The 10,248-nt window shown below is 46.6% G+C and overlaps 1 long non-coding RNA gene across 2 annotated transcripts; it reads left to right on the top strand.

Moving 5' to 3' along the window:
* Positions 1 to 2,985: 2,985 nt before the first annotated feature.
* Positions 2,986 to 10,045, top strand: LOC109285028 (uncharacterized). Of its 2 annotated transcripts, XR_002092704.1 has the most exons (4): positions 2,986 to 3,249; positions 4,560 to 4,798; positions 6,233 to 6,334; positions 7,953 to 10,045. It is a non-coding gene; the product is annotated as an uncharacterized LOC109285028 (long non-coding RNA). The 2 variants fall into 2 exon arrangements; XR_009454992.1 differs by having other exon boundaries at positions 4,560 to 6,334.
* Positions 10,046 to 10,248: the final 203 nt, after the last annotated feature.

Genomic DNA, 10,248 nt, shown 5'->3' with positions numbered 1-10,248 from the left:
CACATATATAATATATATGTAATATACACACACACACACACACATATCGATAGATAGATAGATAGATAGATAGATAGATAGATAGATAGATAGATAGATAGATAGATAGATAGATAGATATCTCCACAGAAAGAGCTTAGTGCAGACTTCGGGGGTTACTATGTCTTTGAAACAGAGGACTGGGATTTTCCATGTGCTTCTTTTGGAGCGGAGATATTCTGCTTCCGGAGCCCGTTCCATGCTGCGTTGGGTGTCACCCATTTTTGATGCCTTCTTCAAAGAAATCTGCTAACTGTTTGCTCCTCAACACAGAAAGCAACACTTCTTCAAATACATCACGGCACAGGGAATGAAAATAGGCTGTTATTAGAACTAAATATCTGCAAAGACCAGGCTCTCCAACTAAGAATAAGTGCTCGTTAAAGTAGAGAAAGGGTCTCTCATCAAAGAATATAAGAATGAGACATTATAACACACTGAACAACCACACCTGTGCCACGATGTTAGGAAGGAAGGGCCATTAACAGGAGCAGAAGATATTATTTAGAACTTATTTCGTTGCTGAAGACCTGGGTTCCACACAGCTCATTCATTGATATCATCAAGGGTCCTACCAACATATGCAAGACATTTGATAATCCCACAAAGTCCACAAAGTGCATGTCTAACTTACACTTGCACTGCTGGAGTGTGAATGTGTATGCTAATAATTGTAGCTGTGCACTTGGACATGCAAAAATGCCCAGCATAGCTGTGCAAGTGTGGTATTTGCGTGCACAGTGTAAGCCTGCAGCAGCACACCTCACTCATTTAAAAATCAGGCCTATAATTTCAGTGCCATAAGTGCTACCCAGGTTGACCCAGGTGTTTCACAGTGGGTGCATATACATGAGACACTAAATGTGCAGTAGATTAAGTCTACTGCGCATTAGCATGTCACAGCAAAAACCATGCTAATATGCTGATGTGCAGTAGACTAATTCTACTGCGCATTAATGTTACTTAAAAGGCATGTGCTGGCACTACTGCACAGTAGCACCAGTCACTGCACATAGTACTTGTTATTACAGGCACTAAACTCACTGCACAATAGCTACAGTGCATTCATGAACATGTCAATGCACCCAGTGAGTTAGAAACAGAGCAGCCATCCCAAAATCAACCACTGGCTTTCACATCAAAGGGACCTCATCAGATAGAGCATGCCTCCTTCTCGGTTCTTAGAAACATCCCGTCCTTGTTTCCAGTTTTCTACCTACAAGCAGCATGTCATCTATCAGGGACTAAGGTATGGAGACATGGTTAGAGCAGAAACCAAAGTCAAGTTAAAGTCGGGAGAGACTGGTCCATGCCAGGGGCAGCAATCTGACAGGTGGTCGGGGAAATGCTTGGGGTGGTGTACGTTGCTTTCTGGGAGTGTTAGGTATGGAGTGCATTGAACCTGCATGAACTGCCAGGACAGCATGTGCTTTCCTCATTTTGCATGGCACAGAGCTCAGAAGACATGGTAGTACGGCACACATGAGGCTGGACAGAGATTGTGCCCAAAAATGGGCAAAACTGGTTTCCAATTGGAACAAGGACCCACGCATGGGTCTCACTGGCTTCCTTTTTGCTGTCATCTAATTTTTTTTTTCCTTTTCCTTATAAAGCTCATGTGGGCAGTTCCTAAAGATTTCCGAGGTGGAGAGGATGCTGGGGGGCTGTAGCCTTGATTTCTGAAGAGAGCTTTTGCTAATCGTCGCACGAGCATCTGACCTAGCGCTGAGAAGTCCTGGCCAGGGTGAGACAAAGTGTGCTGAGTGCCTCTCTGTCCGCGTAAAGCACAAGCGACTTGCTTGCTGTTTGCTATTCATTGCTACACCCACACCGGGTCTCTAGTAAGTGGCAGAAATTGGCTTAACACGATAAAGCTGCAGCGTACTCCCGTGAAACAGGTGTTAGCTCCATTAGTGGAATTAAAAGAAAAATAGCCATGCATTTCACATTCATACTTGGATGGAGCAGAGCAACGAAGCTAGTACTCGGCATGCCACAGCTATGTTCATAGCAGCATCAGAAGCCACACTGCCCTCTTGATCCCCAAAAGCTTGCCAAGAAGAGTTTTTCCAACTCGTTGAGTTGGTCTAATAAAAGATACCACTGGATTTACCCAAAGAACCTTGTCTGCTCTTGATTTCAGGCACCTGAACTCTGGCTTAGACACCTGGGATTATTTCTTGCTGCAGAGACGAGGGCATTTCCACGCTGCCCTGCTTCTCAAAAGTTCTTCCCAGACATTTATCCTTTTGGGGAATGTCACTCACAATGGGTCCCCAAGTCACCTAAATCCTCCCCCAATTGGCAGCTCCATTTCTTTCCCTGTTGCAAGTCAGCTATAGAGAAACCTGAGGTGAGGGCTGTACAAGCGCCATGTGCACAGACAAGGAAATCCTGCAGTGCTGCAAGCTTCTTATATGCACTGTTTTTTTCTTCTTTCTGATTTGGGAATCTTGTCACCTATCCAGTCCGACGTCGAGCCCTCGGTGTGCTGAGTGGTTTGCAATCAATGCAAGCAGGACATAAAGAAAGGACTCCATGCTCTGATGAGGCTAAGCCTCATATGCGACCCAGGGCCAGGAATAGTGCAGCCAGGGTGGCACCCTGGGCATTGGGGATGGAGGGACAGTGCTGGTTCCAAAAATAGGAGGGGTGAGGACCAGCCAGCTGCTCTTCCTCACCTCTTTTCTTGTGCTGAACAGGCCCTGGATATGGGAAAGCCACAGCCCTGGCATCTCCTTCACAAGGAGACTGCTGCAGTTAACACTGACTGATCAGACTGTGGCACAGCTGGTCTAGCTACTTCATCACCTCCCCAGATCATTGGGTTCGGAGGCCTGTTCTCCAGTGGCTAAGTGCCAGGACATGCTTGTTAATTCCTCCCGTGCAGATGGCTAATGATTTTGTCCTCTTCTCACTGACGAGCGGCAGAGGGAGCCTCACAGGCCTCTGGCTCACACAGCTACCCTTTAGCAGTGAAGACGGGCTCCGATTTCTCCAGCTGAGCAAAGGCAGCGGGCAGCACGTGATGAAGACAGCCCCTGGGGAAGCTGGCACAGGACTGTCTCTCTCCTCTACATCACTCCCTTACCCAAACCTTCAGCCTTCCTCTGGCTGCCACGACCGGTGGCCTGGGACACAGCAGCTGCTCCAAGCCGGAGAGACTTTTCTGTTTTGGGGGAAGAAGTGTACAGGCCTGCTGGCTAGAAGGTAAGCCCCAATACTACCCTTTCCATGCAGGGACACTGCCTGCTCACTCACACCGTGTCGCTTTGTCCCCAATTTTGTCCTCTCTAAAAGGATGTACAGATGTGCTCCGCCGAGCCAGCTGCAGACAGCTGATGAGCGGACAGATATAACCGGTGCAATGAAGGAGAATATTTCTCGGACCCCATTATCATGCCCCACTTTTTTGCTGAGAAGGGGTCAAGGCTCCTGTTGACTCAACACCAAGAACTCCTGGCATTTAAGGGGATGCTGTCTATATGTCTTAGCTTTTTACTTTACTCTCCAAGCCTGCTGCTGGCAGCTCGTCTCCTGCTCCCTGATATCCTGAGGGATGGTAAAAAACAAAGCCCTGGTTACAGCATTAACAATTTTGCGACACGCTGACTCATTGCCCAGGTTTGAACTGACCTTTCAGACTGTTACCATGGCTGCAGATGGCTGATGGAGAGAAGGAAGCCGGGAACCAGCTGGGAAGGTAGAGCCTGCAGGCTGGGAGTGGGACGGTTTCTCCTCTCTAGCTAATGAAAGTTTTGTGCCGTTCCAATCACGCCGGAGCTAGCTTGAACTCGCCCTCCTACCCCATTGCCTTTAGCAGCTCAGGGGCCTCCTACATACAGCAAAAGGCATCTTTCATCCTAAACTGTTCCTGATGAATTTGGTACAATCGAAAGGCATCTGTCCATGGAAGAAGCAGTTTCTCCCCCCTTTCAGAGCAGCTGTGATCCCCTGGGCACTGCAGCTAGGAGATGCTGTAGAAACGACGGTCTGGCATTCTCACTATGGTTAGTCTATAAGGTGCAAACCTGCCCTGCCTTCATTCTCACTGGGTGGCTTTACACGTGCACGTTACTGCTCATCAGACTGATTTAATGCGCAATAAAGCATCACCGTCTGCATGTGCACTGCGATTAGTGCGCAGTAGATTAATTTACTCTGGTGTAGGAAAGTCCCGTAAGACACGGGTACTCTCCTATGCTGCCCTAATTACTGCACTTAAAATGCATGTGTAGATGGTGATGTCAGGATCTCAAATAGAGCTGGAGTATATTCGGTCGCATTTATTGCATGTGTAGACGCACGCACTGCAGCCAAGTGAGGAATGGTATTCCCTTTATCAAGGAAAAAAAAACTTGATGTTTTGCTTGTTTGTTTGCTCTCATCCACCATCGGCGGGGAGAAGTCTCTCCTCCTCACTGAATTCATCGGTTTGAGAAGTGCCAGTTAAACTTTCTCAGCTTCTTTTGGTGCAAGTCATTGTAGATCATAGCAAGGTCTTTCATTTGCATTTGCAGGTGGTGCTGGAGATAGAGCACTTTTCTAACAGAGCGTACATTATGCAGCCTGTGATAAAGGATTTATGGAGAAAGGTTATGGATGGGCACAATTTTTAATTACAGACTCTTCAGCTTTGCCCAACACGCTCTCTGCAACGAAGGAGCTGGCCAGAAACTGCAGATTTTCAGCTTTACTTTTGTTTCGGTGGAATTCCAATTAACTCCATATCGAGAAGTGGAGTGGCCAGGGAAGTCAGGTAGCACATGAGGTTTTCTAAACGTCTGGAAAAAAGTGTGTGTGTGTGTGTGTGTGTGTGTGTGTACACATGTGCGTGTGCAAAACAGACAGACAGAGAACATGCATTAATGTATGTCTGTGTGCACACCAGAGGTCTATGTCTCTATGGTTCTCCATGCATGAAACAAGTCAGCAGGGGAAGTGTGGAGTCTTGCACATGTGTGTGGAGGCTTGTATGTGCATGCACTAAAGAATGCATTGCGCACACGCAGACCAAGTGGGTGTGCAGGCCTCCTCATGCACGTAACCCTTATCAAATTCTTACAGCTCTACAAAATCAATAGGTATATCCTGCAAAATACAGCACCAGGAAAGCAATGTCTCAGTAGAGCTGTTTTAAATTCTACTCATTAGGTCATTAATTGCTGGCTTCATCAGGCTGCCTACAGACAAATTGCAATGGCTTGGTGGATACCACATATTTGATAGCCATTTCAGTTTATTAATGTCCTCAGAGCCCTGGAGTCTGACAGTAAAATACTTTTTAAATGTGCCTTGCAAAGTTTATTTCTCCTCTAAAAGTGAAAAAAGGTCAGGTGAGACATCGGCATCTGACATCAGTGCTTCTGTGGGAAGTGACATAATATATGGGCCTAATACCTTCCACGTTTGCCGAGAGATACAGAAGAGCAATCATTTTCTAATTTTATGTATCATGGGAATTTTGGACCCCGAGATTTGCTGCAGACTTTAGTTTCTCACTCAGGTAAAGTTCTTGGCAGAGCGGATGTAGGTGGCTAACGTTGTATTTTCTGTAACCTAGTTGCGTTCCCTTCCTCATCCCCATCCCTCTTCTGTTAGCCCCTCGCTCGGGCTGTCTGTATTTCCTTTCTGGCTTTGGCATCTTTTTGGTTCATGATTTTTAACATCTACTAATAAAATTCAATCTGCTTCTGCGCGGGAGGGCTACAACCTCCAAACAACCAAGTAAACAGCCGACTGCTACCAGGGAATGGAGTTTCTCCTTCCACGCACGCATTAGGGGGCTGTGGTTGAATATTGGTGATCTAAGAGTCCAGCACTGCTCAGTGTTGATGTGTGAGACAGGGCAGAGGGTGCTGCTATCACTGGTTTCAATGGGACTTTTCCCTCTGGAAGGTACCATCTATGCATGCCCAAGCAGGCGCTTGGCCCCAGCAATGGCATGCCTAGTCCTTCTAGCGGTAGTGGAAATAGGGGTGGGTGAGTAGGGGTGCTAACTTAAAGGGGGCACTGGGATGCCAGTCCCTTGGCTCCCAGACACACATTACAAGACACTACATTTGCACCATCTTTATTTGACACGTCATGCAATGAGGGGTCAGATTTTCTCCCAATCGGCCATTTTTGAAGCAGTTGACAGCCGTGCACTTGTGTTTGATTGCAGCTCTAAACTGCTTTTTTTTGTGGCCAGATCAGGCAAAAATTGTCACTTCTGCCTGTACCTTTGGTGAGTCGGAGCCTACCAGACAACAACACCACAGCAGCAGCCAGGATCTTTGAGTCCCTGGGGCAGGTAAGACTGAGTGTCCTGACCCCCTGCCCTCTTCCCTGCTCCCAAGGCATAAAACCTGTGTTAGATCCACCTCCTCCAGTTTGTCCCCTTCGATGCTAGGGCCAAAGGAGCAGCAGCGTCTTCCAGCAACACACGCGTTTGAGCCACGTTGCAGTCTAGCCATAAACTCGCGGAGCCGGTCCCCTCGAGACGTTCAGAGCAGTCACTTGGAAGTCACTGCATAATTTGACAGAACCTGATTGCTTGTACATTGATCATAGCAAGGATCTTAGCTCACGCTTGGCTGTGCACTTACAAGACAAATTTCTTAATTATTGCTCTTCTCTTTTTTATTTTTGTCTTGCCTGCAAGCGAGAGAGGGAAAACTTCCACTAAAGGGAATACATTATTCAATTCATCGTGTTGAACAGCTACATATAACGGATCCGCTGCTTTTCTTCTTGTTTGCTGCCTGCCTTCTTCTAAGTAAGGTCCTGTAGTCGCACGCACAGAGATGTAACCGCTCCTCAGACCTTCCTGTCCATCCATCCCCAAACACCCTTTCCTCTCTCACCCAGTATGGTGGAAATAGAGCTTGAAGGGAAGAAAAAAAAAAATGCCCACTTCTTAATTTTTTATGTTTAGGAGGAGCATGGAAAGGCCTAGAAGCTGGTGGAGACTGTCTACAAGCAGGGAGAGTAAGGGATTGCATTGGTATAGCCTTCTACCTCATTTAAAGAAACAAAAATCTGTGGGATTTCTGGGTCACTGGTACATTTTGCAAGAGACCATTTCACAAGAACATGTGGGTACAACCCCGTCTTCCCACCTGGCCATCAACTTTTAACCTCAGTGCAATTAGGATTGAGGGTCCTGGTTAGGGTCCAACTCGACAAGGCACCTGGTCTTGGTGTCCCTCTTCCTGATACCCAGCACATGAGAAACTCCTGCCAGGCAGCTTTCTTCTGCACAGCCCTGGCAATAGGATGGGACATATGGAGCCACATCCACCGCTGGGATAAACTTACCCATCCACATTGAGTTCACCATTCCCGCTATTCGAGAATCTGGTCCCATCCTTTCCTGCCTGACTTGGCCAGAACCAGTCATACTATCAAGTCCTCAATAGCTTTCTTATTCCTGTACCATGCTAGTGGCTTTCCTCTACTTCTTCTTTAGTCAGGCAGGCATTAAATGGAGGTACATTTGCATCAACACGCTCCCCAACAGTTGCTTGAATAAATGGAGAAGATGCCCCCTTCGAGTCAGTGTGTCGTTGTTCCCCAGTGTGACCTGGTTTAAGCAGAGGACGACTGCCTAGCTTCCCTTGTACTTTGACTCACGGCCCCGAGCTCAGACAGCCGTGCACTAGAGAGTCGGGTATTAAAAGGTCTTTGTGGGCTATCTCAGCACAGTGAAAGGGGGTCTTTGGCACATCAACTGCACTCATATTTATGACCTGGTGTTTAACCCATTCAATATTGCCTTGCACAGTACAGGCTGCTCTATTAGCTAAGTCGTTACAACCTATTGCCTGCCCCCCAAGCTTGGTTTGGGAGGCACATCCTATGAGGATGTCCCACAGTTGCATTTTTCTGAGTTATTCGGACCTTTTCTCTCCCTTTCCTTCTTCTTCCAGTGTCTAGAGGTGCAATGAACTCAGCCAGATGCAAAGGAGATATATGAAACTAAAGCACCAAGTGAGGATGCTTCCTTGAAGGTGGAGAAGAAAGTCTCTGGGCATGCCTAGCTTGTTAAAATCACTGGCAAACATTGCAAGGAAGACAAGGCTCTTCTCTAAGGTGGCTTTGCCAGGTCATCACTACTGAAAGACTCCAATATCAGAGGCAGGTTACAATGCCCAATGTTAGACCATCATCTTCCCCACTGAAAACATTATACGTGCCCTTCAGGAAGAGCCAGGGTTTTGCAATGTGCTGGCACTGGCTCCTCTGCTCCCTCCCGAAGGGGGAGAAGTTTGTGGGGAGAGTACATGGAGGGAATGCCCTCCCCAAAACCCTATCAGCAGCGGTGAAATGAATACTTCCTTGGACTATTTCAAAATAATCCAGACTAAAATGAAATATTCTAGTTGGCACAAGCCATTTCTTTTCCCCCACAATTTGCAAACGTTTTTTGACATTTCAGCTCCCTGTGAATCCAGAGCAAGGATGACATTTGACATTTGAAATCCAAATTTGAAATTTGAAAGTTAAATTTGAAATTTGAAATCCAGAGCCAGGATGAAATTTGACATTTTTGAAATTTTGAAATTTCAGCTCCACGTCCCTCCCTTCCCTGTGAATCCAGAGCAAGGGTTCAGGACAGAAGAAATGAATTTCTCTGTTGAAGGTCTGCTGATCCCTGACCGTTTTTCTTTCCCCTTCAGGGATAAAAAACGTAGCATCACTGCTGAGAAGGGTAAAGAAAAACCCAAGAATATAGGAAGAAAGATGTTTCTGATCCTCTGACAACCAGCATGGAGGGGTGTCATGTCCTGTCCTTGCTTTCCAGCTGAATGAAGCATTAGGGCCTGAATGCCACGTGCATGCCAAAACATTATTTCCTAAATGAACTTTGCTGCACCTCGTGGGTTGACTTTTGTCTGCTCGCCTGTGCTAACTGAATCATTAGAGAGAGGTGGAAGGGCAAACACCCAAATAGAGAACCCCAAAAGGTCCCATGATATTAGATAGTTGATAGCTGCAGCTTGGTGCCTGGAATCAGAGTAGAAAATGGGCCGATCTCATCTTAGGGTCTCATCCTATGAAGTACCTGCCCCTCCTGCCTGGGATTATTACAAACCAGCTTTCTTCCAGCAAAGCCTTGAGGCCTCTGTTCACACAGGGTAGAGATCTCCTCCAAAGCCTTTGCATTTTTGCTTTGAGACACAAGTCTTGCTCACAGGGCATATTCCACCCTACAATGCTCACCCTCCCTGTAATGAAACGGCCTTGAGGAGTTAGAGGGATGAAAGCAGAAGTATTATGGATATGAGGAAAGCCCTCATTCCCTGACCCTGTTCTCCACGTCAAAACTTCATCCCCCGTGGAGGTGTGCAGGGAAGTAGTTGCCTTCAGAGAACACGCTTCTTAAGCAAAGCTAGGCAGACCTCATCCAGCCTTTACTTTCACCGAAAACAGCTACTGAGACATACAGAGACAGTCAATCCACAGCGGAGAAATTAATCCTAATACCTCTAATGAATGATGGGCACAGAACAAGTGGAAACTTCCCTTGGAGAATTGGAGAACAAAGAAAGAGTAGACCTTAAGTCATAAAAGGCAATGCAAACTCTATCCCTCCAAATGGCTGGGAAGCATGCAGGTACACACGGTGAAGAAAGACACATTCAGATCAAGGAACGGTTCGGCAGGCAGTGCTGACACAAGCTTTTCAGAATAAACGTATCAGGCAAGTTCATGCTCCTTGCAAAATTGAAGAGTGCTTCTGTTAAATGTGAACAAAATTGGGTTATTGGCAAATCAGTCCAGCTCTCCATTAGGGAAGAGGCATCCGTGCTGGAGCTGACTTCTGCTTGGCAAGTCGGTGTTACGGTGTCCTCTCCGGGGAGGGGGAAGGGCACAAATAGCAGCTTCTCCCTCTCTTAAACACCTCCCTGCATCAGCTCCTTATAGTCTTAAACCTCATGGTTTCTTGTAGTATTAGCAAACAAAGAAAATAATTTGCTTGCAAATGTCTAGTTGGTCTAATAAAAGATATCACCTCTTCCACGGGTTTTGATTCCTTTTGCCTCTAGACCAAGACAGCTGCAAGCTAGATAGCTGTTGTATTAGCAAGAACTACACGTGGGGTGCACTGAGTTTTAGTCTAATTGTTGTCAATTCAAAGCCAAACTCCTATGTCTAGGGTTGATAGTCTGTCTTTTCTCACGAGGGATTTTTAAACTACCAACTATCTTCATGCCTCCAGTC

Source organism: Alligator mississippiensis, chromosome 9 (genome assembly GCF_030867095.1).
Source record: "Alligator mississippiensis isolate rAllMis1 chromosome 9, rAllMis1, whole genome shotgun sequence".
NCBI classification, from domain to species: domain Eukaryota; kingdom Metazoa; phylum Chordata; order Crocodylia; family Alligatoridae; genus Alligator; species Alligator mississippiensis.
This window is presented reverse-complemented; position numbering and strand designations above follow the sequence as displayed.